This window comes from Triturus cristatus, chromosome 9 (assembly GCF_964204655.1).
Source record: "Triturus cristatus chromosome 9, aTriCri1.1, whole genome shotgun sequence".
NCBI lineage: Eukaryota > Metazoa > Chordata > Amphibia > Caudata > Salamandridae > Triturus > Triturus cristatus.
This window is the reverse complement of record NC_140592.1, coordinates 1,205,807,138-1,205,834,459: the sequence shown is the minus strand read 5'-3', so window position 1 is coordinate 1,205,834,459 and position 27,322 is coordinate 1,205,807,138. Positions and strand designations below refer to the sequence as shown.

The 27,322-nt window shown below is 45.8% G+C and overlaps 1 protein-coding gene across 1 annotated transcript in view; it reads left to right on the top strand.

The window, feature by feature from the left end:
* Nucleotides 1-27,322, top strand: part of FUT8 (fucosyltransferase 8) — a 780,623-nt gene that overhangs the window by 321,731 nt on the left and 431,570 nt on the right. The window contains exon 4 of the mRNA XM_085627218.1: nucleotides 22,463-22,564. The gene's annotated coding sequence lies outside the window, so the exon portion shown is untranslated. The remainder of the gene's footprint in view (nucleotides 1-22,462; nucleotides 22,565-27,322) is intronic.

Sequence of the window (27,322 nt, the reverse complement as noted above, 5' to 3'; positions counted from 1 at the left end):
TGACTGAGTCTGACATGTCATTGTCAGACTCAGCAGGCAAGTGGGTGGTGCGGTGCACACAGCAGGCAGCAGTGCACATGTTGGGTTTGTGTCGGAGAATTTTTCCGACCAGCCCAGTCATGCGCACTAGTGTTTGCTGTGGCTGGCGGCTGCACATTAGGAGAGCGAGGGTTGATCAATGCCGCAGCCCTCGGTCTCCTAATGGGCGGCGAGTATCCCTGCTAAGCCAATCCTGGCTCTGCTGGAGCAGCGTCTATATTGGCTGAGGGGTTCCAACACTCGCACCAGCGGCCTCTCGCAGTCTGCCAACGAGGGTTTGGGCCCTGGGCTGCCATTGGCTGATAGAGGCTGGTGGCTGGGAGAAGAGGCCTAGCTCGGCTGGCACTGATTGAGCTGGCGCGCACTGAAGAAAGGAGCGGCGCGTGGGCTGTGCTGCTGGAACGAGCCGCTGTCGTTACCAGTGCCTGCTGGAGTGCGCCGGTCCTCCCTCTTCCTTTCCCCACCGAGTGTTTGGTTGGAGCGGCGCAGATGAGCTTGGCAGTTCCAGACGGCCTGCAAGGACCACCGAGGCGCTCCGATCCGGGGGAGACGTGACCATCCTTCACCCCACCCTGCGCCCGGATGTCTCTGGGAGGAGGAGCATGGTATTTCCGCTGCTGGGATTTCGGTAAGGGGGTATTTCACGAACCTATCTTCACTGAGGTTTGCTGCAAAGTTTACGTTTGTTGGAGAATTTAGTAGTTCTGTCTGTCAAAAGAGTTATTCGTACAGGGAGGGGGCGGGGCGGGGTGCATACAGATTGATACCCGCACCCGGGAGTCGCACTGATGAGCGAACTCGGTCTCTCTTGGAACTTTCAGAGAGTGAGCTACTTTGCGCAAGTGGTCCACTTATTTATATAGCGCCTCACTTGCCCGCTTCGCAGTACCCCCTTTTTTGACAGTTGAGAACTGATCTTTAGGCACATTAGGTGATTCGTCTAGGTGCACACAATGCGGTCAAGTGCGTCTTTGCTTAAATGTTAATCTATTTATATAGCGCCGGCCTAACCACGCGTTTTAGCACGGTTCTCGGCACTCCCTGTGTTGACAGTTGTTATTAGATGGTTGGGGAGATTGGGGGATTCGTCCATGAGCACACAGTGCGGTCACGTATATAACCCAGGTCGCCTACTACAGCCATAGTCTTACATGATTAGGCACTCGTGAGTAGCACAGCACTGTCAATTGAACCGCCTAGATGAGCCCTAGCTGCTCAAAGCTCAGCCAGCATGGTGCGTCATAAGCCAATGTTATGCTATAATGGGAATTTGCAAAGCACGACAAACCACCCGAGGGGCTCTAGGCGCTATAGCTGAAAGAAGGGTTAGTATAAAGGAAAGGAAGTTGGTGCGAGTGCGATGCTCCGCTTCTCCCGGACTCCGGAGCCGTCGCGGGGCTGGGGCAGTTTCAGCAGGTGAGGCTGCACTGGAGCATCTGAGAAGTAGCCCAGTCGGTCATTGTTATTTGAAGAAGGCTAGCCCCAGGCTAGTCGTTTATGACCAGTCCAGCACACGTCACAACTTCTTTGACGAGGTTTGATGTGCAGCTTTAGGAGCTCTGCAATCCCAGCCTTAGTATCGCAGCTGTTCAAAATCTTGAAGGCGCCAATGAGCACGTAAGTGCTAATTATTGACTAATCGAATCTTGTTAGAAATGATTGTCATGGGCAGACTATGTGTCTTCTGTTCCACAGCACAGGATACCCACATCAAAGTGTAGAAGAGGCAGTAGGCCCTGTAGTGGCGATGGACAGTGAAGCAGTGGCGGCAGGGTGCCTAGAGGACCTACTAGGCCGCAGTATGGCTATTGCTTTACGCCTCACCACTTTCGAATGTCACCAGCCGCCACTGACTTCAGATACCAAACTCTGACTGTAAAAACATTGAGTCTCCGCTGATGTTAGAGGCGGACGTCTGACTGTGGATCAAGGGAACCGCTCCCAGGTCTAACACGAAGATACGACTATCAAATTCCAAGCGTGTTTCAGGTTGACGTGCCTTTTATCCCTAATTGATTACTCTTTATCCCCTTTCGAAGCATATTTTAATTTTAGGTAGTGGGTCGGATTGATAAACCCCTCTAGTTACAAGGTCATCTATTAAATATTCTGGATCCCGTGAATGTGAATTGAGACACCAGACATGGATTTAAAATGTATGGCAGAGCAAGCAAAACGTCAATAAGGCCCAAAAGATGCGCCGCTTCGTTTGTAGTACCGCCTCAAGTGATTTTTACTGGTAATTAATCCCAGCGAGTTGAAATTTGGAATGATATGAAATAATTTTGAATGTATAATTTATGGGTTCAGATTCAACGCCATGTGCATCCCATGCTTCATGTTTAATCTTTTCGAGTTTGCGGCTTGTATGTTAATAGATGGGGAAAAAAATGATCCTTGAAAGGCGACCATGAGGGAGGGAGGGAGGATGTTTAAGCGAATACACCAGACTGAGGAGGTTGCTGAAATCAGCAAAAATGGCAAATTTTTAGCTCGGGACAGCAATTTCTCAGAATTAGCAAACACCCAAAAATAGAGATGCTGTTTAACAGGCTATTTCCAAATGTGCACTTTGCTGGCACGATTTTTATGTTCACAAGCCAAGGAAGTGTCATAACTATATGTGTTCACGGAATAAGAAAAAAGTTTACCAAAGTAAATGTAAGCGTCCAATATATACATAGCTCTTAATACTAGCAGTTAGCCTATTTGTAAGCACTGTCTGAATTTTGTAGATGAGAAGAGGGCATAGAAGGTAGGACATTTTGTGCATTCACAAAATAGCACCTGATTCTCAAACACAAATAGTGATGTAATCAATGGCGTCTTTTTTTTTTTTTTATCTTGCGTATGCAAGATTTGAGCAGATGGAACAAGAGTCCAAGAAGGTAGGTGGAAAAGGGACAGAGCATACAGATCCACCCATGTGCATATGCAAAATGGGAGTGGCCAAACACAAGCAATGCAAATGAGGGAAAAGTCCTGAAAGATAATCAGATGAACAACTTTCTGATTTTCAAAAGCGGGACAAAAGGTGTGTTCTTATTTGTGATCACAGACTACCCCTTTGTGAGAAAGGCAGGCCAGCAAATTTACAAGCCAGAAGGATCCATGCCCTGCTGGTCTTCTGTAAGAAAAATTATATTTGTATAAATCAGTGTTTAAACTGGAACTGTCTTGAAATTGTTTATATTAACTTGATGATCTGCAAGTGGATATCAGTTTCTCTAAGACCAAAATGGTTATGTTCACCTGGAACAAGGTAGATTTGCACCTGGAAGTGTTTGTGAACAAGAAGAAACTGGGAGAGGGACAAACCTGTGGGTTTCGTATTTGATGCGTTAGTTTTGAATCTGGTCGAGGGATCAAATAATTTTCTTATCATTGTGAGTGCAAAAGCTGGAAACAATGAAGACCTCTGCATATCCCGCCCCGGCATGTAGGGTGGGAATGGGATCTTAATATTTAACGTGGCTCTTTATGGAAAGCCGGCAGGTTCCGATGTTGACGGCCAGCCACAAGGCTGCAAGTTGCCCAGAATCTCCTTTCTATGCTGACCCAGTGAAGGGTAATTATCTTAAGCTGTGGTTGCTAGGGCTACCAGTATTTTGCCGCGCGTGCATGCGAACAATTATAGGCACCTGTTCATTATGGAATTAAATCTGTGTGAAATGGTTATCCACAATTCATTAAATGTGCTTGTTCCCACGTGTGCTCTAATCCAATTTTGCCTTGCCATGGAGATTGATAAGCTGGGATCCCACAGGTAAGCGGAAGACGAAGACACCAAGTTGTGAGGGGAATTTAGCACGCTGCGCGTACACAACAGCCACACAAAGCGAAAAGGCAACTGTCTTCACTCAAGTGAGCACGAACTTGATTGGTCACATATATGGATGGGACTGATGGACAACTATACAAATGCTGTAAATGCCATATAATAGAGATGGACTTTGTAAATGTGTTCTTCTGCCCCATACATTTAGTGTGGCCATCATAGACACTGTTCCAGTTGGTAGCTTTTAACCCTCAAATCATTCCTTTGAGGTGTGTTACTCTTAAATAATTCACTGGAAGCAAACCAAGACACGCCATGCAAAATGCATTAGATTGACCCTCTATTATAGTGTATCTAACAACATGTAGTGAGGTAACCACCCACTGGGATTCCACTTAAATAGAGGAATACGGCTAATGTTACTGCCATTTTGGCCAACACCATGTTCGCTTTCAGCCATTTCTGTCTTTTTAGCCAACCAGTATTTCTTTGTATTCCAGATTTGTAGTGACCTTTCGTCCTGTTTATCTGTGTTCCTACCACCATCGAAGGTGCTGCTTGCATCTCAAGTTGACTGCCTGAAAGCTATGTTTGCGGGCTTCGGCGAATGTTGGAGGGGTTGTCGGTATCCGTGATGTGTTCCATATATGGTGGGCCTGTAATGACAGAGTAAGTCTGGAAAGAGATTTTAGCCCATGTTAAGGATATTGAAAGCATTCCGCCTCCCTGTGACCGGGTGGTGGTGTTACAGGGAGATCTACATCAGTACATTCTACACTTTTTACTTTTGAGCGTGTCCATCCTACAACAATTTCTGTTGATGGTGCGTGCTTTGCAGGGTCCCAGACTTGGAAGCATCTGATATTCCGCCCCCCACGTTGTCAATCTGGTGGGTGAAAATATAACGCACATGCAATGGAAAAGCAAAACGCCACCGTGGGACCGTCTTAGATGAAGAATGGCTTTTGATGTATCTAGGCTTGACCGTGGTCGAAGTCATGAAGATGTGCTATAGTGGACACCCATGTCTTCTATGTGTATGTTTATCTTTTAAATACATGTGTTCAAAAAAAGAGGGCTGTTAGCAAAAAAGACTGCAAAACTCACCCTTCCGGCATCTGGTCAGCTTGCAGCTATGCGGTTGCGCAACAGAAAGTTCTGGCTTTGGTGACGTTAGACTGTGTTGCAACACAGGGACATCTGCCTCGTCCCTGCCGGTATTCACTGTGTGGTTGCGGACAAGCTGCTTTTTACTTCTCTTGTTTGCTGAACTGTTCGGGTCAACAGTCCCTCCCATGCATGTTTCTAGCCTCCTTCTTGCCTATCGATTGGGGTAAGCATCGCTCGTAACCAGTGTTGTCCAGAACTGCTCCGTTAGGAGCAGACCCATAGCTGGTTTTCACTGTATCTGGAGGTTGTATAAATGACTCCCATTTAGGTCCACCGCTTGTGAATTCATCTCATGGGGATACTATGAAAATCTGGCCTGGAGCAGCCCCTCTAAACATTGGCATTGAAACAAGGTATTCCTTTCTTGAAATCACTCAATTGGGCCAATCACATAGGACTTCCAAGATTGTTCATGAGGCAAGGTTCAGATTGGTCCACACACTAATGAGATGTGAAAATTAGGACATATATTTGAAAATTATTCCTTAGAATTCTGCCAGAATTCTGACCCCATCCTGGGATACTAGAGGCCTTCAGCGACTGGGCTGAAAACACCCTTGCACTTACGCTGGGCGGCTCTGATCTAAAAGATAGGTGCGACAGTTATATTTATTTGAAATGTTAGACTTTCCCTCCAGGTGCCTCTGTAAGTTTATTTTCTGCTGAACATATAAATGGATGTGAAAAACCACAACCTAGAGATAACACGTTAGGATAACTCCCGCTCTTCCGGTATGACAAGGTCACCTTGAAGCTAGGCATTCGAGATGCTCAAGCGTGAGAGCTGGGCCAGGATGCAGGGGCGGCGCCCCAGATGCTAGGGGCCTGGCACGCGTGTTATGAAAATGACCCGGGGTCACTTTAACCTGAGATGAGTTTAAGGAATGACTTTCTAAAATTGTGAGTCATATATTACTTAATCCAGTAAATTGTAGATAATATTTTTGAGGGGCTGATAAAAAAAAAAAAAAACGTGATTGTCCATAAAATATTCAATATAGCAATAGAGCAAATTCTTAAAAACTACATATGGGCTGAAGCTCGTGAAGCAGCAGGAAGGTGGGAGGCGGGTTTATTTTCTGTATTCAAAAATACACTCTAATGTTGCTTATAGGACAAATTAGATAAACAGCAAGAGATCTCAACAGGTCTCATTCAGAGGCAATTATACATGCATGTCAATAACATTGCAAGCAAAGAAGGAAGACTCTCAAACAATGAAAGTTTTTAGCAATCATGTATTAAATACGATTTGTACAAAAGGAAGAGGATTAAGGGTATAAACCGATCATAAAAGAAGAAAGTTACAGTTATATCAGCACTGTGGGCAGAATCAAGTCGCATAAAACAATCCGAAAATTGTACTTGGTGCTGGGAAGTGTACGTGACACATAAAGACAGCGACACAAGTGACAGTGAAGTCAGCAAGGGGACGGCGCAAGGTGAAGTGAAAGTGAATATATACAATATAATACAGTCGGCGGTTCTAATCTCAATTATAACAATGAAATAGAATTTTATCCATTTCATAGAACCATATAACAAGGTGGTGCCATCAATTAGGCTGACAGGTCGACGGCGTTTCGATCCCCACAATTTGGGATCATCATCAGGACCGGATTGTGAAATTCAGACAGTGCTGAGTGATTGAAACAATCTGAATGAACGCGTGGAAGCGTACATCCCGGGATGACTTCAAGCGGGCTGGAGTTCTGAATTGAGGCGTATTCCAGATGCGAGTAAAGCGCAGGGCTTGGGGACTTCTGAATCGAGGCGTATTCCGGGTACGAGTGAAACGCAGAGCTTCGGAACTTCTATTGAATAGAGAAACGGCGTGTAACTCAGCACAGGTCCAACAGAGTGAGCCATAGTTGTGCGCATGCGTAGTACAACCGTGCGTGAAGCCTGCTAGAACAAGATGAAGTTCATTTTCGTCGATTTTGTTAAAAAGGGGATCGGGTTAACTAGATGTCTGATAGTTGAAAATAGGTCCATTTAACACTCACATTACTTTGAGAATCATTTTTATTACAGTGTAATTGGTTAGCTAAGTCAGAAATGGACACATTTTAAATGCGATATTACTGTTATCTGATGATTTTTTTGCAAAGGCTTTTTTCTGGTTAAGAAGCTTGTCAATATGTTCCTTGTGATGCAATAGTGAATTTATTTTATTGGCGTTTGTAAAGTGCATCTTACCTCCGCAAAGACACTGCAGGCTCGTTTGGTGGTAAAATCGAGGTTCGTGGGATGACATATGTGAACACTTCAGGTGTGTTTCTGATGCATTCGCGGCTTTGTGCCCAACATGACAGTTGCTGCTAGGCTGACCAACTGGCATGGGTGCAAATTCAGGACGGTGAGTGTAAAAAATTCAGGACAAAGATTCATCATTTAGGACAAAAATTCATGACAGAAGGTCAGAATTCAGGACAAATATTCGCGACAAAAGGAATGTTTTACAGACACATGAGGAGGTTGCTTAATATTACATGAGTAAATAAACAACCAACACAAGTACAAGTCAAAATAAGTTTATATTAGGTTGAGACAACCTTGCACTGCATCTTTTGTGTGCACGAGTGAAACTTAAACACCTGCGTTTGCATATTCAAAAAAATAAAATAAAGAAAAAGATCAAAGCTGAAGGTTTTTCAGATCTTACATGCCTCCGCCTCCCCCATTAAAAAACATCCGATCCGATAAATCATCCCAAGGGGATGTGACGTGTACGAGCTATGGGGGCTGGGGTGAGGGGAGCGGGCAGTGTAAACATGAAAATAATAACAGCACAAATGCTGAAACATTGCACTAGTGGAGCAAAATAAATAAATAATAAAGGACAATTGTGCTTGTTCCATTGTGGCTGCTTGTGTGGCAGCGTAAGAGGCTGACAGTGGATGCACCTGGGTAACAATGTATTGTAATTGCATTTATATAGCGCTTACTACCCCTGCCGAGGCGGGAAAGCGCTTTTTCGGCGAGCAGCACGCTACTCCGGATCCCATAAAAAATTTGTGGTGAATTAGTATAGTGAAATATGAAAGTGATTTGAGTGATGGACATGTTAGTTATTTGGATTGAGAAGGATAGTGGGGGGATATAATAGGGGGAAAGGTTTGCATCTATATAGCGCGTGCTACCCGTGATGGGGTGTTGAAGCGCTTTTTTGGCGAGTAGCACTCAGTGGAGTGCAAAAGAAGTAAAAGACACAGCAGAAAGGGAGGGACAAAAATTTAAAACAAGCACACATGGAGGAGAGAAGAAATAACACATGCACTCCAAAAGAGTGTTAAAAAATAAAGAAAAAAGTAGCTCCCTGATTGTAAGTAATGGAAGGATATAACTCATCCAATCAGAAACACCGTAAAAACCTATGCTCCAGGGGAAGGACACGCACAATAAAAGGAATGAAAGCAATTGAATAAGAAGCAAGGAAATAAGCTTGATCAACAAGCCCGCCAATAACCAGCCATGGGCTGACCTGAAGCCCACGCTAAGTTTTGGCATTGAGCACAAGTCTTTGGTAACAGACGGGTAGGGCGGTTTGCACGAGCGGCCCAATCAGTCTTTTGCTAGAGAGGCAGGTGTAGCTGTCCATTTTCTTCAGATTGTGACAGTGACTTTCAGCCAGTCCAGTTTTTCAGCCAGCAAAGAAGCATGCTGGGACACGTAGTTTAATTTTCCTTAGCTTTGGTGTGGGTCTTTAAGTCTCATGAGACTGTAGCGCACCAGTGTTTGTTCATTGTATCAGTGTTTGGAATTTATTTAGAGCATTATCAGCTATAAGTATGCCACAGCAGCCCTTTTGGAGGCCTGTGAATTATTGTCCACGTAGTTGTAGCCAATATCCGCTTTGTAACAGGAACCCAAGAGTATGGATGCCAACATCAACGTACCCTCCTGCTGCACACGTCTTTCTTGTTTTCACCCGTGCCAGACATTGCCAGGACGCATGCCACATGGAAAACATTCATGTCTTGAGGTTCCCTTACGCACTCCGTCTCCTCTGCCCACGCAGCATCCAAACCTCCTGCAACCTGACCCGGTTTTAGGGATGTCTGTCTTGCATCGCTTTTGCACCCGAGGCTAATTTTGTTCAGTTAAATATTTGTTGTACAGAGCACAACATGAACTGAATTGACTGTAGGAATTGTGGAAAGTGAGCAAGAGGTGAAAAGAAACGTTTCAATCGTGCAAACCACTTGTATTTACTAAGGCCAAAATCCACTCTATTGGTCTTTAAGGCAGTGCGTGTGCGTGTGCGTGTTTGTGTGTTCGTATGTCATGCATTTAGGTTTGCCAACCCTAGCTGGGGAGTAACAGTGCGCTGTAGTGGACAGTAGGAAACAACTGGTGGTGTACAGGAAAAATAACAGCATATGCGGCCGAGTTCTCTCTTTTATATGGGCCTCCGATAGAAGGAGCTCGGTCTTTAAGGAAGGGGATTCCATCAAAGACACGACCTTCGGTTCTACTGGGAGGTGCAGGAGTTTATAGGCCCGGGACGCTCCCAGTTATGGAAGCCGCCCCCTCCAACGCAACAAAATGAATGCCACGATCGCAAGCTCTTCATTTGGGTACACGCAGGTCATGTCGATTATCAGACAACACTACATTAAAACAAAAAAGTGTAACCAAGCATGGTCATCAAACAAACAATGACATTTCTTAAGGCATTCTCATATTAACAGGCCACGGCAAATGACACACTTCTATCTAACAGATCCATCTTCATAAATAAAATAAAAAACGTATTTACAGCTAATGAGACAATTTAACATGCGCCAAAATGAAACCTCCAGCTCCCCAGAGCTTTGCCCCTCCCCTGGTCAGGTGAAAGGAGCCCCTAACCAAAAGCAGTTTGCCATGCCCTGGGCTCTGGCAGGAGGAGGCCCAGGAGATGCTGCCCCTGTGCAGCGGGGCCATTATGATAAATCAGCCGACATATTGAATGATAATGGGCCAATAGCAGCCTGTGGCCGGTCGGGGAGGGGCTGCTGCAGGCCACTGATCTCTGCAGGAGCGCGAGCTGCCCCTGCAGTGAGAGTTACGGGACTCTCGGGCTGCTAGCAGTGGGGCCGCTCGCTCTAAAGTGGACAAAAGGCGCTTGTGGAATAATTCTTTACGGACAACGGAGAAGAGGCCCACATTACGGGCTGTCCGTGAAATTTACGGACGGTTGGTCACCCTAGTTGCTGCAATTCAAGTGGCATTTGTGTGGCATGTCTTGGTGGCGTTTGGTAACAAAAATCAAGTTGGAGCAACTTGTACATATGTCTCCTAAGTTAGGTGCAGCACCTGCTTGCGGGCAGAATTGTCTTTGCATTTGTTGCTGCATTTACCGCATGTGTGTGTGTGTGTGTCTGTCTGTCTCACGCCACACCACCTTGTTATTCCTAGTATGGTTGGAGTGGTGTTAACTCGCTGCCAAGTGCTCCCACGAGTGACAATTGGACCCGATGCTGTTTTAGTCCAACAACACATTGCATTCTGGGACTTGTAGTTTCACTCACAGGATTTTGTAAAAATGCAAACAGCGGAAGGTGTCCAAGGTACATTGGAGGCGCCCACCTCAATCAATAAACATATCCACAAATGCCCGTGTTGGACACGGCATTACGTCAGTAATACTTTTTAGGGACTTTTAATATCAATTCACGTAAATTGTATGGTTCATTTAGCATAAATTGCACACAAATACCCCGCAGGAGACGCATAACTAGTTTCGCTGACCCCGCGAACTGCCCTGTAACAAGTACATAATATAAGAATACATGGAAACCAACAGACACGGTTCAAGCGCGACACGTGTGATTTTTGCTGTCAATAATGGCTTTATTTTACCTCTCTCCTGCCCAAAAGTACCTTTCCTTCTGTATATGTCAACGGGGAAAATACATTCCCCGGATTTCTTTTCAAAATCACCCACTTTCTGTTTCTAAAATGTTGGTGTGCATGATTATAGGGTAGCGGTTATCTGTTTAAGAGGTACTTTGTTTATATGCCACAGCTTAATTCCAGGTTTAAACATCTTTCGCGCAGGTGATCTGCATCACGTGCTCCCCACGCTGATTGGGGGGGGGGGGGGGGGGCGCACTAGCGTGTGTGTGGTTTTTTTTATCTAGAAGAGACTGTGCCAGGAACGCACGCTGTTCGTTGTGATTGACAAGACGTCATTTGTTTTTATTTTATGTGTTGGCGCCACCTGGAGGTGTCCAAAAGCTCCCTGTGCTCCAAGACTGCGGAGCGGATTTGTAGGGAGGGCTCGTCGTGGTGCTGGCAGCCGCCCCATGCCATGTTGTCTTTTTGGTCCGGTTTCGGTCTTCCTGTCGCATAAACGTTGTCGCTCGCCCCATCACATAAAACGGTAATACTTTATTACAGGACTTGCTGTTGTCAAATGACGGTCTCCGTGGGATAAGCGGTTTACTTGTACAGGTGTCCAATACTGTAAGGCTGAAAGTTGACGTTTTGTTTCAGAGCCATTACCTAAGTCAAGTGCCTCGAGGAAAAAAGAGACCCCAAGAAAGAAGTGCAAATGATTTGTTATGCTGTTGCTTTACCTCAGGCATCTGCTGTTTGTATCACTGAACATTCCATGGTAGCAGTGCCCAATCCAATGGTGCTCATTTCACCTACCTCAGGAGGATGTGGGGCTGAGTTGGCCTTGCTGGGGTTCCTGTCAGATCCCAGCAGGTGTCAGTGGTGAGTTTTTTAAGCATTAGCCCATCCTGCTTCGTAAGGCAAAGAAGCATTGTAAGTGTGTGTAGCTGATGGTTGTTTAGGTACGTGTTCACATCTTGAGTGAAGGAACACTTAATTTAACATCTGAAAGAGTGGACGGCTTCTGCCTGGAGCATCCCTACAGTGTGAATTTATTTATTTATATATTTAAAGTTTTGTAGAGCGTGGACATGGCCCGAAGGCATCAGAGCGCTTTACAGCACACACCGTTAAAGCGGGTGACAGTAATAGTAGTTGAACTCAAACGTTTACATCAGTGGATGCGTACATATATTACCACAAGAGACAGTTACAGCCGTTGGGCAGAGGACATACACAGTTACATGAAGTCAGATCAGGGCGCAGTGGAGAAAGTACCTAAGTCACGTCGAAGGTGAATTAACCAAGATGTCTGCCAAAACGGTTTGGCTTGAAGTCCTTTTTAGGTCTCGCTGAGCCCCTTCGCTTGCGCTGGCTCGGAGAGACATTTTGTATTTGGGATTTTTAAAGTGCTGCCTGTGGCCTAAAGCTTGAGTGCACGCGAGCGTGCACGCGCGCAGCCGCCAATCACTGCTGCGCGCGCACCACTCGTGTGCTTGCCACACAGCGCGTCCCGTCCTAGCGATCGCTATCACTTTCGCTTTGATCGCGATCGCTATTGCTTTCGCTTTCACGGCCGCGCGGCTGTTACTTTCACGGCCGCGCGGCCAATGCTTGTTTTTATTTTTTCTCGGTCTCCTAAGCGCTCATGCACACCACTCGTGGGCTTTTTAGGTCTTACTCTATAACCTGTAACCCCACCCAGTCTTTTCACCCTCTCCATGTGTCCTGTTCTCCTCATGGGGTCCCGCTCTTTGCTCCCCATGTACCTGCCTTGCACCCTCCTTTTGCCCCCTCTTTGCCCCTTTCTCCCTCTCCTTGCTTCCTTTTCACCTTCCGTACTTTTTCTCCGTTCTCCCACTTCACAAGCTCCTCCCGCTCTTACTCGCACGTACTGCTCCATCAGTGCCAGAAGCTTCCCAAAGGAGTGAGTCACGGCTGCCAGGTGGCCTCGGACCATGCGTGGCACTTTCAATCCGAGCAGAACTCCCACCCCGCGTGCACACGCCTCGAGGCACACGCCGACTATAGCCGCCACCTTAGGAAACCGCAGCAAGGATCCCTGGAGATGCAGGCAGCAGAGCCCTTTCTGGGTAGGGTTAAACATAACCGTAACTTACCAGGGCAGTCAGTGGGCTGGGCGCCTGCTGCAGAGGTGCGCACCTGACAACAGTCAGATCCCAGCTGGTTCACGCACGTTACACCCGAGATCAATGCGTAACCGCCAGTCCCACGTTTAAAGATGGTAGCTCAGCTGTTCATGTGCCTGCTGCATAGATCCCAACACAGCACGCAAACCGAGCCGGTGCACCAGCCAAGTGTGTAACTGCTGTTCCAAGGAGGATCGTGTGACCCCAATCCCAATGAGACATTAGTTTATTCGGTTAAAACACGTGCTGCCGAGTAGTGAGTAACTTCCAGATAATAATTCTAGCTGACAACTAACGAGGACTGCAGCAACGCTCTCTGCTTTCCCCCCGTTTGCATGCCTTTTCGGTATCCGCCATGCTCTACTTCTTTCCATTTCTGCCTTGCGCCTTCCTTCTCCCCTCCCCGCCTCCCTTCCCACCCTCCTTTTCGCTCCACGCACCTCGTGTTTGCAGCGCCTGCTTGAGGTGCCCCCCTGGCTAACTGCATTCATGGCAGCTTTACTCCGCGTGAACCAATCACCCCCCTTCCCGCGCCCCCCGCCCCCACTGCAGACTCAACAATACAGAGGAAATGAAACAAACAGGTATCAGATTGGGAATATGACCGCTCTATTCATGTACTTTCAGCTGGTTTGGACGCTGCTTCTGAGCAAATCATTCAGCACCAGCACTCATTCACTTACAAATTAAGCACTTCTCTCTTCCCTTCTCTCATGCATTATCTTTCTCCCTAGTTTTTTCCCTAGTTTTCTATCCTCTGAACCGACCACCTTATCCCTCTCAGTTTCCCTCGATATGACTGTTGCCAAAGCGCCAACATAACATTCAACAATCCAAACAGCAGTCGCATTATTAGAATATTTGCAGTATTTTTCTCTGCATTTTCCAAAGTTTTATGTACAATATGCAATCGGCTGCACTATCTACTTTCTCATGTTTGTAAACTCGCAGCTTGTGTGCTGCATGGCTAAAGACTTATAAGGTCCCAAAGGCTAGACCTATTGGCTATGCCAATGCTTGTTTGAAGGTTGCTAGACCGGTGGTAAGACGGAGTGAGGGGGGCAGAGAGTTCCAGAATCTAGTGGCGCTACCAGAGAAAGACTGGTTCATGTATTTCACGAAAATAGTGATTACTTCACCAGTCCTTTCAAAATTGGATTTTTGCAACAGTCTTTACCGGACTACGCAAGAAAAGCATGTCAATAAGTTGTAACTGGTGCAGAATGCCGCAGCTCGAATGGTTCTGAATTTGCCTAAATTTCATCATATATCCCAGGGACTTCGAAAGCTGCATTGGCGCCCGATACGTAACCGTGCTAAATTTAAAGCCTAGTGCCGTGCACACAAGAGACTATGACACAGGCCCAGAATTTCTTAGGAAGACGTTAACATGGCACATACGTAAGAGAGCCCTACGGTCCACAAACTCAAAAACTTTAGTAGTCCTTAAGATCAGAAAGGCAAACTGAGGAGGCAGGAGTATTCAATTCCGGACAGCAAAACTATGGAACGACCTCGCAGCACATATTAGAGACACTCCATCCTAGATGGTATTTAGGAAGGATATTAAGACCTGGCTTTTTAACAATGAGTGCGTCAGTTGTAAGCATGCTCAGCTTTCAATCAGTGCCAAGACACCCAAGGGTGATCGCGCGCTTTACAAGTCTCATTAACATAACATAACATGAATCTTTCTCGACTAAAGGTGGGCGATTCCAAGAGCAGGGATTGGGCATTTCTAGAACCTCTTATTTGCTCCAGAGATTTTCAGTTTCTCGTTTAGATCGGGAGACGAGGAAGAGTACAGCCCTCTGTGGGTAATGCAAGCGATTTCAAACTGGGCCCCGCGCTTCAGTGGCGAGCCATTAGAGGGTTAGCAGGGCAGGGGAAATGTGGTCAAATTTCTTGATACCTAAGACGAAGCATGCTGCAGCATGTAATGAATGGCCTACACTGGCAGGCCACGTTGCCTAAGAGCTACACCTTCATTTAGGGCATGGCCTACTGAAATTACCAGCCTGATAACTGGTAGCTTGGTGAGCTATACCTTCTGGAGTTATGGTAGGACAAATAAGCCACTTGTAATGTATTTGAAAGAGGGGCCCTAAAGTCTTCGCTTGTGATGGTGAGCACACACTGCCTGTGCTGGAGCTCATGGTTCAGTGGTGAGAAGCAGTCGCCCGTGGAATCTTTCACTCTGAAAGTTTCAAGTAACGCCACAGGGTGGATCCGTGGCAACAGAGTCCACAGACCCGAAGGAGGCGGGCGGCGCCCTAACTGTGCCAACTGCCACATTCCAGATTCTGTTGTATATTTAGGAGAGAGGGCAAATGTAGAATATGAGGGGTTGGGTGGCAGGAAGCGGGTTGGTTTGTTTTCATTTTGGTTGTGTGAGGGAAGGCGGTATTCTACATGGCTCCCTCATTACTCCTCTACCTCGTATTCAATGCAGGTGGATGTTCTGTAGGAGGCAGGGTAGTGATTCATGCATAAGAGAACATTCTCTCTAGTTGTCTATTTGATGTCTCTTAGAGTCCATTGGTGAAAAATATCTGTTATTCACTGATACCCATCTATAATTCTGCACCTCTTCCACAGAATGGAATTCTCCTGGTGGTGTTCCATAGAGTATAATCTAGATCCTGTATTTCCCTACAGTAGGTTCAAGATTCCATGGCTCCATGGAATGGCATTCCGATGAGTAATCCAAAAAGTGGAATCGAGACACTAGTTTTCACTGAACTAGATGTCATACCATTGTTTTCCGTAGAATGGGATTCTGATCGCAATATTCCATAGAGTAGAATACAGAGAGACGTCATCATAGACCGGAGCCCTTATATCAGTGTTCCATTAAGCAAATATCAGACGATTCTCTTTTATAAAGTGCCTTTTGTGTCATTTTCAGTGTTCCTCCACATCATCGTGTATGAACAACTTAACCTACAAAAATATTACATTGGATATATGGACTTGAGTGACTAGGTTGCAGGGTAGGTGGTTGTGTAGTAAAGAACAGTTAATACTTCCATTGATGATGCATTTGCAGGAACTGTAGTGGAAGTGCTATATTTATAGGTCTGCATTGCAACCATGATATAGTAACATACATCCAGTTTTCCTGTTTAGTATTTTCCAGATGACATATCCTTGAGCGAAGTTCATAAGCAGAATAAAACAGAATTACTCCTGTTCCCCCAGCATTTCTGCAAAGGAAACCCCTTTCTAGTTTGCACTCTATGTTGGAGTCACACTACCCAGTATTTGAGTATCTGTTCTGAAATGTGGGTCAAGAGTTTAGCCTTGTACTGTGAGAAACTCATCCTTTTTGCCTTAGAACCCCCATTTTTTGACTGATACTTGTTGTTACTGATTCTGATTGTGCCCTGGGCTCTGCTAACCAGACCTAGTTCCAGTGCTCCGTTTAAAAGGTATATGGTAATTAGGTGTAATTACAGCTGGTACTGACCATATACTTGAAAGCCCCTACTATATGGTAGAGCATGTAGGTTTAGAGATTCAGTAGATCTAATGCACTGATGAGTGTCATGCTGTGGTGCCTGCGGTCATCTTAGAAGCCAGCCCTGCCTTGCAGGCTGCGTTTAAAATAAAACGATGTCCAAATTTCACTTTGGAATTAAATGTACTTCCAAAGTCTTAAACTACCTTATTTTTGCATATACGTCACCCCTAAGGTCTGCCCTCGGTGCCCCCAGGGTAGGCTGCCATGTTAAAATAAGCAGGGACATTTTGGAATATGTTTTATATGCCCTGGTGAGGAAATAACTGCCAATTTCGCGTTCCCCATTGCAGAGCATTGGTTCCATTGGCTAGCATGGGAAGGCTTTATTTAATATTAATAACGTCTATCTTTAGACAAGAGTGAACAAAAATAATAATTCAATGTGTTAAATTAATAGTTACAATGACCCCGACAACTTGGCAAAGTTAGATTTATTATAACTTTTGTTGGAAAGAAGTTATAGAACTGGTTTCCTAAAGTTACCCAATTAAGCCCTGTATCAGCGTCTTCTGATTGGCCAGCCTTTAACAGGCTGAGCTGCCTTAAAGAGGTGTGAAGTGGCCTGGATTGAAACACAGAAGACATCTTGTGGGAGGAGATCTGCAGTTGCCAGGACAGGAAACCCAACTGGTCTTCAAAGGAAGAAAGTCAGGACCGGACCCAGGCCCACTCCCACATCCTGCAACCCCAGCCCTATGGGAGCCTTGATAATTAAATTAGAAGAGAGTCTGGAAGGGCAGTGTTAGGGAAAGGTAGCCAACCTCCAGCAGAGATTTTCTCCATTTTGAATTTTTGTGATTAGTGCTTTTTGTGACAAAAATATGCCACACTTCGGAGAAAGTGGTCATCACAGAGGGTAGCACCCTGCACTCCATTGATCAGGGGTGCCACCCCTGCTTGCCAGCCCAGAAACCTAGATAAATACGGGAGAGCTGCCCAGCAACTCAGATCCCTGCCTGGAAGAAACAAGAATAAGGACTGCCCTGCTCTACACCAAGAGGATTGTACTCTCAAGGACTGCACCTGCTGCACATCTTATGCTTCACCAAAACAAGGACGTTGCCTTGCTTTGAAAGTTTGAGTGGGCTCCCTGAAAGCAACATGTTAAAAGAGCTCCACCTTTCATTATCTCCACCAAGAAGAAGCCATTTGATCAGCTTCACCTGGACTTTGAAGGATTTGTCCAGGTGCACTGTGGGTCTTGTAGTCCTAACTTCCCAAGGAGCAACTCCAAACTTCTGGAACCTTGGATTGGTGTTGTGGACCCTTCAAGACCCTAAAAGAACTTTCTGGAAGAAGATCCAGAAGTTTGAGACCATTTGGAGAATTTTTGACAAAAAGTTCAAAAAGTTGACTGACTCGTCGCCTAGAGTCAAGCCGGCGACGTTGAATCCTGACTCAGCCGGAGATTTTCACTGTCGACGAGACCTCCAGTAGTTTACCAAGGCCTCATGCTGAAACAAGCCTCTGTCATGGAACTGCAACAGGAGCCTTGTGTCGCCGTATCCACTGACCTGAAGTGATTGATGCCCAGTCCACGGGAACGAAGAGAGCTCTCCACACTCCCCAGAGACAGGCCTCCTGATATAGAAAAAAGATTCTCTCATACAGGAAGGCTAGCCCAGGGAGATGCGGGGAATGATATCAAACCCAGGTAGCCTCTTCTGAATCCCCAAAAGGTTCAAGGAGAGCGAATTCAAAGTGAGTGTCCTAGGAGAGAAAACAAGAAATGCCCCAAATGAAATTCTATCCCCTTATGTAAATCTCAAAAACTTCGTAAGGATATTATGCCTGTCCCGCAGAGACAGTCGTTCCACTTACCAGCCAGATTTGATAAGGAACATATGAACTTTGAGAGTGATTCGAAGAACAAGGTAAATCAGGCACATCCGTTATTTCCTTCACAGTCCACAGAAGATCCGAAGAAGAAGAGGCAGATAAATCCACAAAGGTTTGCTTTCAATGTCCAAACATGTTTAAAGGCGTAAGTTCCACAAAAAGTCTGACTTTACAAGAACATTCACAGTCTATTACTGAGAACATATGGAGATTTCCAAACATAGGGACTTTGGCACAAAATAAAAAGCTGGAGTATGGTTCAATTTCCCAAAAGGCCTTTTATTTCGGGTGCGTTTATGCAGCCCAATGTTGCCACTTGATATTGGGGGCCAGGAATGTTCATGAATTGGCGCTTAAGCCAAAAAATAATCAGAGAGGTGCTACTGTAATAAACATGGTCGCGCATTAGATATATACGCGACCACGGTTGCAGCGAGAAAAAGGACGCGGCCGCGAATTACCTTCAAACGCGGCCGCGGAGTCACACACTGCTCAAATAAAAAAATAGGTGCTGCTCATTAAATGTCTTTAGCGCTACTGCGCCATAACAGGCAAACGCTCCATCCACAAGAAGAATCAGGGAGCAGTAGCGTGCCAGCTGGCAAAAGAAAAGGAACAAAAAGGATTGGCAGCCCAAAAGAAATAGGATTAAATACCTCCACAGAAAAACAGGTTTCAGCCACAGCAAGGAGGATCTCCACGATGGAACAGGAAGTGGGCGTGGTCTCAAGGGTGAAGTTTCCGGAAGCCGAGCACTGGGTCCATCTGCTGGCCTGCATTTATACCCTTAAGGAAGCATGTATAAATTCCTGTCCTTCTTCAGCATGGCAAGGGAATCTCGCAAAACTTTCTCTATCTCTGCAGAGCAGGCATTGCTAACCCTGACTAACAGTGGGGCCATTTGATGGTACAAGAGGCTTGAGCTGTGACACCTTGCTCGACGCCGAGAGAAAAAGCTCAAAAAAAGTGACTAAGTCAGAAGGTAAAAACATGACCGGGCCCTACTGCTCATCCTATCCGACCCGCACTCCATCTTGGTCGACCTGAAACTTTGACTGTGTCCCAGTCAAGCACTCTCCCAAATTGGTGCTTTTCACTTTTAGCCACTAGAAAACATTTAATCTTTTAAAATTCATATCCCTGGTTCCCTACATTGGATATTTGTCATATTGGTGTGAATTTAATCATAAAAATATTTCCTATTTGTATACATTTGTGTTGGATTTTTATTGTGTCTTACTTATTTACTGTTAGTGTTTTTAAATGCTTTACACACCTGTCTCCTAAGTTAAGCCTCTCTGCTCTTGAGCCAAGCAACTAAGTGTTGAGCAAAGACTAATTTATTGAGTCTTGACTGGACTTTATTTGGGATTGTGGTGGTGTTACTAACTGTAGGTCTCTTCCTGCACCTTGTAACAAACCACCTTTCAGCATATACCTTGTGCTTTTTTCCTGCAGTTTACTAGAACACTGTAAATGGAATAATTAACATAATAGTGTAGCCTGGTTGTGATCCTGTGTGAACTGTTTGCAAGGAAATATTGTAGCAAGGAACCTTCTGCTGCAAGCCTAATGTATAAAATAGGGTACCGTTTTGGCATTTTTTTTTTAAAGATTTAGGAGATCATTTTCAGATATGTAATTCCCCTGGCTGTGAAATGGGAAGTGTTTTTATCTTAAATATGGCCCCCAAAATAGGAAGCTGTCCTATATACCACTGGCATGGGTTTAAAAGGGGGCAGAGCACCATGTGTAAGGAGGAGGAAAAGTTAATTCTTCCTCTGCTCCCATAAAGTCAGTGGGCGGTCACTGTGCTGAAAAACGTTGACAGCGATGGCTACGATGGCAACTCGTTGCCTGCGGATTGCCCTACGATTACCAGCAAGGCTCAACTTTCCAGAAATGCTTCTGATCTGCAGGAAGTGCAATGTTTGACTTTTTATGCACCACCAGTAAGCCATGTATGTCTTGTCTGTGGGAGTCAATCCTTCATGAACTATTAATGTTGTCCAGCCAGAGTGATCTTGTCGAAACTTGACAGCAGTGGATTCCGTGGTCTCCCGACTGTGAAATTCATTTCTGGTAGACAACTGTGAAATTCATTTCTGGTAGACGTTCACTTCCCAAAGGCACCCAGTTGTTCTGCCGTGGCGAAAAAATCCATTTCATTGTGATGCCTTCCGTCTTTGTTCATCTCATCGCTCCCCTTGCATGCATCTAAGAAGGGATCATTCGTTTCAGAGGGGATAGCAAGTCGTCTTACCGCCTCACTTTTTCTCACATCACAGATAATTGAAACGAGGGTTTTTGTTTTCATGTACCGTGATTGTTAGTTTTGCATTTGTTCGGGCAGTGAGTGTTTTATGTGAGTACCCCAGGATCATGCCCCTATCAATGGCCTGTAGCCCAGAATTCACTACAAAAATGGCAACTGAGCATATTGTTCCTTTAAATGCTCTCAGGCTTTTTGGTCAACAGGACAAGAGCATTTTTAAGCCACCTCAAGATTACCATCCAGTGAATGAATGAATGGAACTTGTAAAGCGCACAGCTACTACATCAGGAGTGTCCCGGCGCCGGAGTTTCACATAGGACTGCACCCGAGAACGACTTAACTTTTAAAAAGCCATTTTTTCAGCTGTTCCTTAAAGGAAGTCAAGTCAGTGGTTGCTCTCAATGCCGCCAGAAGTTTGTTCCATGCTTGAGCACTCAGAAGGATGAAGGATTTACCACCCCTGCACGCCAAGCATACCTTAGGGACACAAGCGAAGTCAGCAGAGGAGGAACTGAGTGATCTAATAGGTGCATGGCGACAGGCACGCCTTCTGAGGTATCTGGCACCCTACCATGAAGGGCTTTAAAGAAAATTACCATGTCCTTGAATTTTATCCGATCCTTTACTGGAAGCCAGTGTAAGGCCTTGAGGTGAGGGGCCGTATGAGACCAGGGTTTCAGTTTGAGAATCGCCCTAGCCGCTGAGTTTTGCACCTGGAGTCGCTGAAGGAGGTAGTCCGGTAGGCCCAAGTAAAGGACATTGGCATAGTCTAATCTAGGAGTAACCAGCGCCTGAACCACTATCTTCTTGGAGTCTGGTGGGAGGAGTGGAAGGAATTATTTCAGCATATGGAGTATGCCAGAACAGGTTCCCACCAGTGCCTGAACTTGGGAGCTCATAGAGAGGGCATTATCAATGTAGATGCCCAAATTCTTAACTGTGGATTCGGCGACATTAGGGGGGGACAGTTCCTCCGGCCACCATTTGCTCCAATTGCTCACCCAAGGCCGGACACATTTCTGACTTATCAGGGTTGCACTTGAGCTGGTTATCCTTCAGCCATTTAAAAACCTTTGTGAGACAGGATATGATTGCATCCCCATCGAAGTCTGTGCCTTTGTCGCATGAAAAAATCAGCTGAGTGTCGTCCGCATATGAAAGTGGTGGGTCCAAATTACTGCACAAGGAATAGAAATGGCCTTTTTTCATTGTCTGCAGAGCTCTCTCAGAGGCCCAAATTCTATTTTGATGCAGAATTGGAAAAATATCCACGATCCTGTTTTCAAAATGTTTTCTTTCCATCCTTCAGTATGTCATGGGTGTGTAAAAGAGGTGAAGTTGTACTGAAAATTAGCTAATCCAAATTCACAAAATGATAATTTGCAGGCATTTCTGATTGTAAATTCTACTGATTGCTATGGAGATTCTGTAGTTGTGGTGGCTTCTTGCTGTAGACTTAAGGCATCAGAGTGTTCTCGGTGAAAGGTGGTGAACTCTCACAAAGTTGTGGGTTTGGCAATAATCACAAAAAACAATTTTTTCCATTCCTCTGGCACAGGTTCATTCGAAGGTTACAGAAAGACTAGTGAAATAAGTAGAGCATTCTAGGATCAATGTAGAATTCTGCACATTATTGGGAAGCTTAATGAGTCCACTAGAAATTGGAAATCTGCGCAAACCATAGAAGGAAACCACAATGCGTGAATGTTCAACTTTTTTCAGATTTATGAAAAAAAAAAGTGTGTGTCCTGTGTATTTTGTTTAGTTGATTGCAGCGCTTGTGACATTCGCGTCAATAACGCATGAAACAAAAATATAAATGCCATTTAAAAACTCACCTGTGGTGTTATGTTTTTTAACAGGTCGGCGATTGACTGGTCGCGACTGGATATCAGCAACGTGGTCTTTTCCAATAAGCACAGTATGGGGCAGCGCCCGGCTTTTCTTGTGCCCTGGAGGTAAAGGTGAGTGTGTTTTACCCATTTCATGTGTATGCAAGGTATGCTTTTCCTCTTAAAAGTGCCCTTTTTCTTGGAAGGAATCGCTCTTAAGGACGCATCGGTTCTGCGTGCAGTGAGTGTCCTGAGGGTTCAGGGTTGCACAGAAGTTTTTTTGAATAAGTATTTTTTGGAAAATGCCAATTACGTTGCTAATGCGACAGTGCGCAGCATTTCTGCGGTTGCATACGTATTTGTTTAGGTTTGTAAGTAAAATTAAAAAAATACACTCCGTGCATATATTTGCACAGTGCTGTCCAAAGTGTAAGCAATGAGTGTTTCTATTATGTGATTTGTTCTTTTTTGAAAAAATATTTGCTTTGACTTTTCGAACAAACAATTCAATTATTTCACTTAGTGTTCCATAAGTAATACAACAATTGCCATAGACAATGTGCATTCCGGTCATTGTACAAAGTGTCTGATTGCTGAAATTCAGGCTTGATAATATCCTTACAAAATCTTCAGTGCATTTGTTATCACCGCCACTAGGGGCGCTCTTTTTTTTCATGGCCTTCTTTTGAAAACAGTGGAAACTCTTGAATCGCCGGTCCTTTGGCCGTGAGGGTGTGTAGCGTTTATAGATAGATTATTACAAATATTGCCCCCCTGGCCTTTTAAATACCCAGAATTCAGTATGATCATTATTACCACCTTTCCACTAGTCTTGCCAGATAGTGAAGGAAGCAGGTGATCAGGGAAGGAGTGAGAAGGAAGCAGGTGATCAGGGAAGGAGTGAGCAGGAAGGTTGATCTACCAGTTTTTAGGTCGAAGCCTACCAGATGGTGCAGCTGTCTGGTGTCAAGGACACATTGAAGACCTGCTGAAAGCTTACCTAAAAATGCATTCCGTCCATTGCTTACCATTGGCTTTGTTTTGTTACTCAGTGGTTTTTTTTCTATTTACTGGCTCTATAGTGCTTTCTTGCTGTTTGCTGGCTCTGTTTGTTTTAGCCCGTCCAGCATTTGTGTCCCTCCCTTGGAGTATAGCCTCTTAACAATCTTTCTGATTGTCTTTTTAATTTCTTCCATGAGTGCTTGCTTTATAGGACCCCTTTTATTTATTTTCTCCTGAAGCATTGCATGAGTGTGTGTTTTATTCAGCTGTCTACCATGTATGCGCCTCCCCCGCCCCCTGTTGCTGATCAGCACAGTGTGCTTCCGTGCAGTTCCTACGACCCACATTAGTGTTTTGTCCGTATTGCTCTCTCTCGTCTCTATGTATGTGTGTGTGTGTGTGTGTGTGTGTGTGTATATGTATATATATATATATATATGTATATTATGAACTCATCCCCAGGGGCATTGGAGCCCTTTACATAGAGTACTTTCACATTCTTTTAATTTTTTTAGGGAAGAGGAAATCAAGCCATGTGCCCAGAATCACACGCTGTTGAGCCGAGACTTGATCCTGGTTCCTCAATTCCAAAGTTGGCAGCCGTGGCTCTGAAGCAACATCCACTGTACCCCCACTGCTCTGTGAATTACTCATCATGTCTGGGTGCTTTTCCCAGCACGGTGGGTTGTTTGAACCCCTTCCCTGACAGGTTTTCGTTAGCTAAGTCGATAGGTCGTTAAGAACCAGTTACAGTACATAAGCACTTCAGAGTACATGAATTACATAATAGATCCAAACAGAAAAAACTCTAACCTCACATAAGAATGGAAGTAAGTACATATGTCTACTACATATACTATTGGTTAGAGTTACATATATAAAAGATGCAAATTCACTTGAGATTACATTTTAAGAAAAGCTGAAGCGATTAGGGTTGGGCAAGTATATATTGCATATTTACACAGCATGATCTCGCTATTGCTGGGGTTCGTGCGATGCTCGTTCAGCCAGGCCTTCAGGGTGCTGTTGCACTTATGGGCGGTGTTCTTGGGCCTGGAGGGATCCCAGAGCTGGTGCTGGTCGTAGGGGTAGAAGGCCCGGGTGGTGTTGGACGAAGGTGGCGTGCTGGATCTTGAGATGTCAAAGTGGGCCCTCACCGTTCCACCACAAACCATCTTGGGAATGATCGCTGGCCCGTGGCGGCCCCAGTTGAGAGCAATAACCTCCTCTTTGCGTGTGGGCCCTCCTCTGGTTTCTCCCTCGGGCTGCCTGCGATCTGGCAAGGCAAGGCATCCGTCCTCAAAAAGCGGCTCTCTGGGGCACCTCAGCTCCAAGGTGTTCCTCCGTTGGTGCCACACTGCCGATGGGGCCTCCTCATTTCACAGCCATAGCCGCTAAAGCAAGCCCCAGGGTCCACGCTTCATTCACTGGCGGGCCCTCTGTGTCTGTCGCGGCCCCGTTCGTCATCGTGGGAGTCGTGAGTTGTGCAGCAAACTGTGGCCACCATCCGCCCAGGCTCCCTCAGTTCTTGGGCTACAGCTCGGTGCTCAGTGGCGGAGGCCCCACCAGTTAATCAGTTGACTTATTTAGGTGGTCCCCGGAACCTAGTAGTCCACAGGATGGGAACAGATGGGGAACCCCTGCGGGAGCTCCGTTGAGTCTTCCCTCCAGCATCCTACTTAATGGACGCTCAACGTAGTTTTTCCGTTTCAGTCATAAAAGGCAGAGCAAAACTGCAAGTGCCATAATGCAAATAAAAAAAAAAGTAAGTTACTTAAACTGATTCTGCTCGGCTTTTTGACCAGTGTACTTTGAAACCCATGACAACACGGACTACTTCATTCAGCTTTAAACACGTCAAAGAACTGTTCTCTCCAAATGCTAATTTACAGAAACACCATTTAACTCAAAATTAGAAAACAATTAACTTTGTCCACTATTATTACTGATTTGCACCGCAACACAGTACTCTAAAGAACATTCGAAAGACAGACCTAGTTCATTTGTCCATCACTCTCCACCACTCAAGGACTGAGACATGGTGTTGAGGCTTGCGCAGGAAGGACACACCCTTGGCTGTAGGGCTACAGCTTCCAATTCTGCCCCGCCAGAAGACTTGGACTGCCAAAAAACCTAATACTAGAGCAGGCAAGAAATCTATCTGACCAATGAAGTACACTTCATGGTCACAAAATCTGGCTTTGTCTGAATCGGAGCTTTTGGCACCATGGCGATGCATGTACTTTCGGGAAGCGCGCCATTAGGACACGGCACCCCGGGTCCCAGCCACGCCTCCACGACTCTTGGCTCATGGATTGGCTGCGGCGCCGGGGGAAGGGCAATGTTACTTCTGCCGGTGCCGATGGGGGGTGGGGTAATGGTGGGGGCCTATTTAGGGCACTCTGCCCAGGCCCACATCCTCTTTTCTTTTATGCTGGCATCGCGTCCAATCGAGTGGCGGGGAGGGCGAAGGTCCGGTTGGCCCTGGTCGCCCTTGTGGCGGTAAGGAGGCTTCATAGATTGACTTACATCTTTAAGGGGGGGGGGGGAGTCCTGCATAATCCCTAGGCCAGCACTGAGGGGGAGAGACGGTAAGCTCACCCCAGAGAGAATGGGTACACCGGCCGGGGGGCGAGGGCGCCAGGATACAAACTAGGGCATGGGGCTGTTGCCACTAGTAATACCCTATGAGCCCCCCCCTTGGGACAGCCTGGTGGTGGAGGTGTGGGCCCCTAGGGTTGCGGACAAGGAGCAGATGTCAGGGGCTCACCTCTCAAGGACGCAGGTGGGTTGCACCTGCGCGGTTCTCATTTTGGGGGCGCGAGCCATAATGCCCTTGGGTGCTGGAGTGATAATTAACATGTCTTCTGTTGAAAATTAGATTCTGACATTTCTTAGTTTGAGCATGATGCGAAGAAGAACTTGCTTGTAAATATTCATTTGATCAAGTGTTTTTAATGTCAGTTTCATATGGGATTTTGAATATGCAAAGATATGTATTGTCATGTTTATTGGTGAAGATTATTTGTAATAAACATGGCCTCTTTCTCACCCACAATGCTTGATGGCATATTATTCATTTTTGGGATTTATGGAGGTGGGGGTGGGGCAGGGACAACCTGGGAGGCCCGGGTCCTAATACCTATGGCTTTAGCGGGAGCTAGCGGTACAAAAGGGGGTGGTGATGGACGGAGCATCAGAACCAATCAAACACTCACACCCAGTCAACAGATCTGCTTTTAATCCATCACCGTTCTTTAGCCCACTCTGCCACCCCAGTTCAGACATGGCCATATGCAAATCAGTCTGACCCTGTGCCTCATGGGAACAGTCCAGCCCGAACTGCCAAGCCATGCCTTCCCTGGACCGGAAACAAGCTTCCTAGGACCGGTTTCTGGCATTTCAGCTGTCTTCAGCCAGGCTTGCTTGAATCCAGTGGCAAAGTGAGCAAGGGACTCACGTCTGAGCATACCCTGCCAACTTATGGCAAACAAAGCGGTACAAAAGGGGGTGGTGATGGACGGAGCATCAGAACCAATCAAACACTCACACCCAGTCAACAGATCTGGGTTTGACCCATCACCGTTCTTTAGCCCACTCAGCGGGAGCTAGACAACAATATATTCGAGTGAGGGAACCCAGTCAGCCACAACCTAAGACATCGCCCTGCTGGAAATTTTGGACATCCATTTCAGGACAACCCGCTTCCTGTATCCAACTTCTGCTCCGTCATGGTCAGCTTGAAATCACAGCGCTGTGCTGGTCAAACAGGAGATGTTGTTTTCAGCGGCGCTTTTTTTTGTACATGCTTCTTGCCTTAAAAGTTAATAGCTTTGGTTCTCCCTAACCTATTTGAACGATTTTGATATCTTATTGCGCATTAAGTAT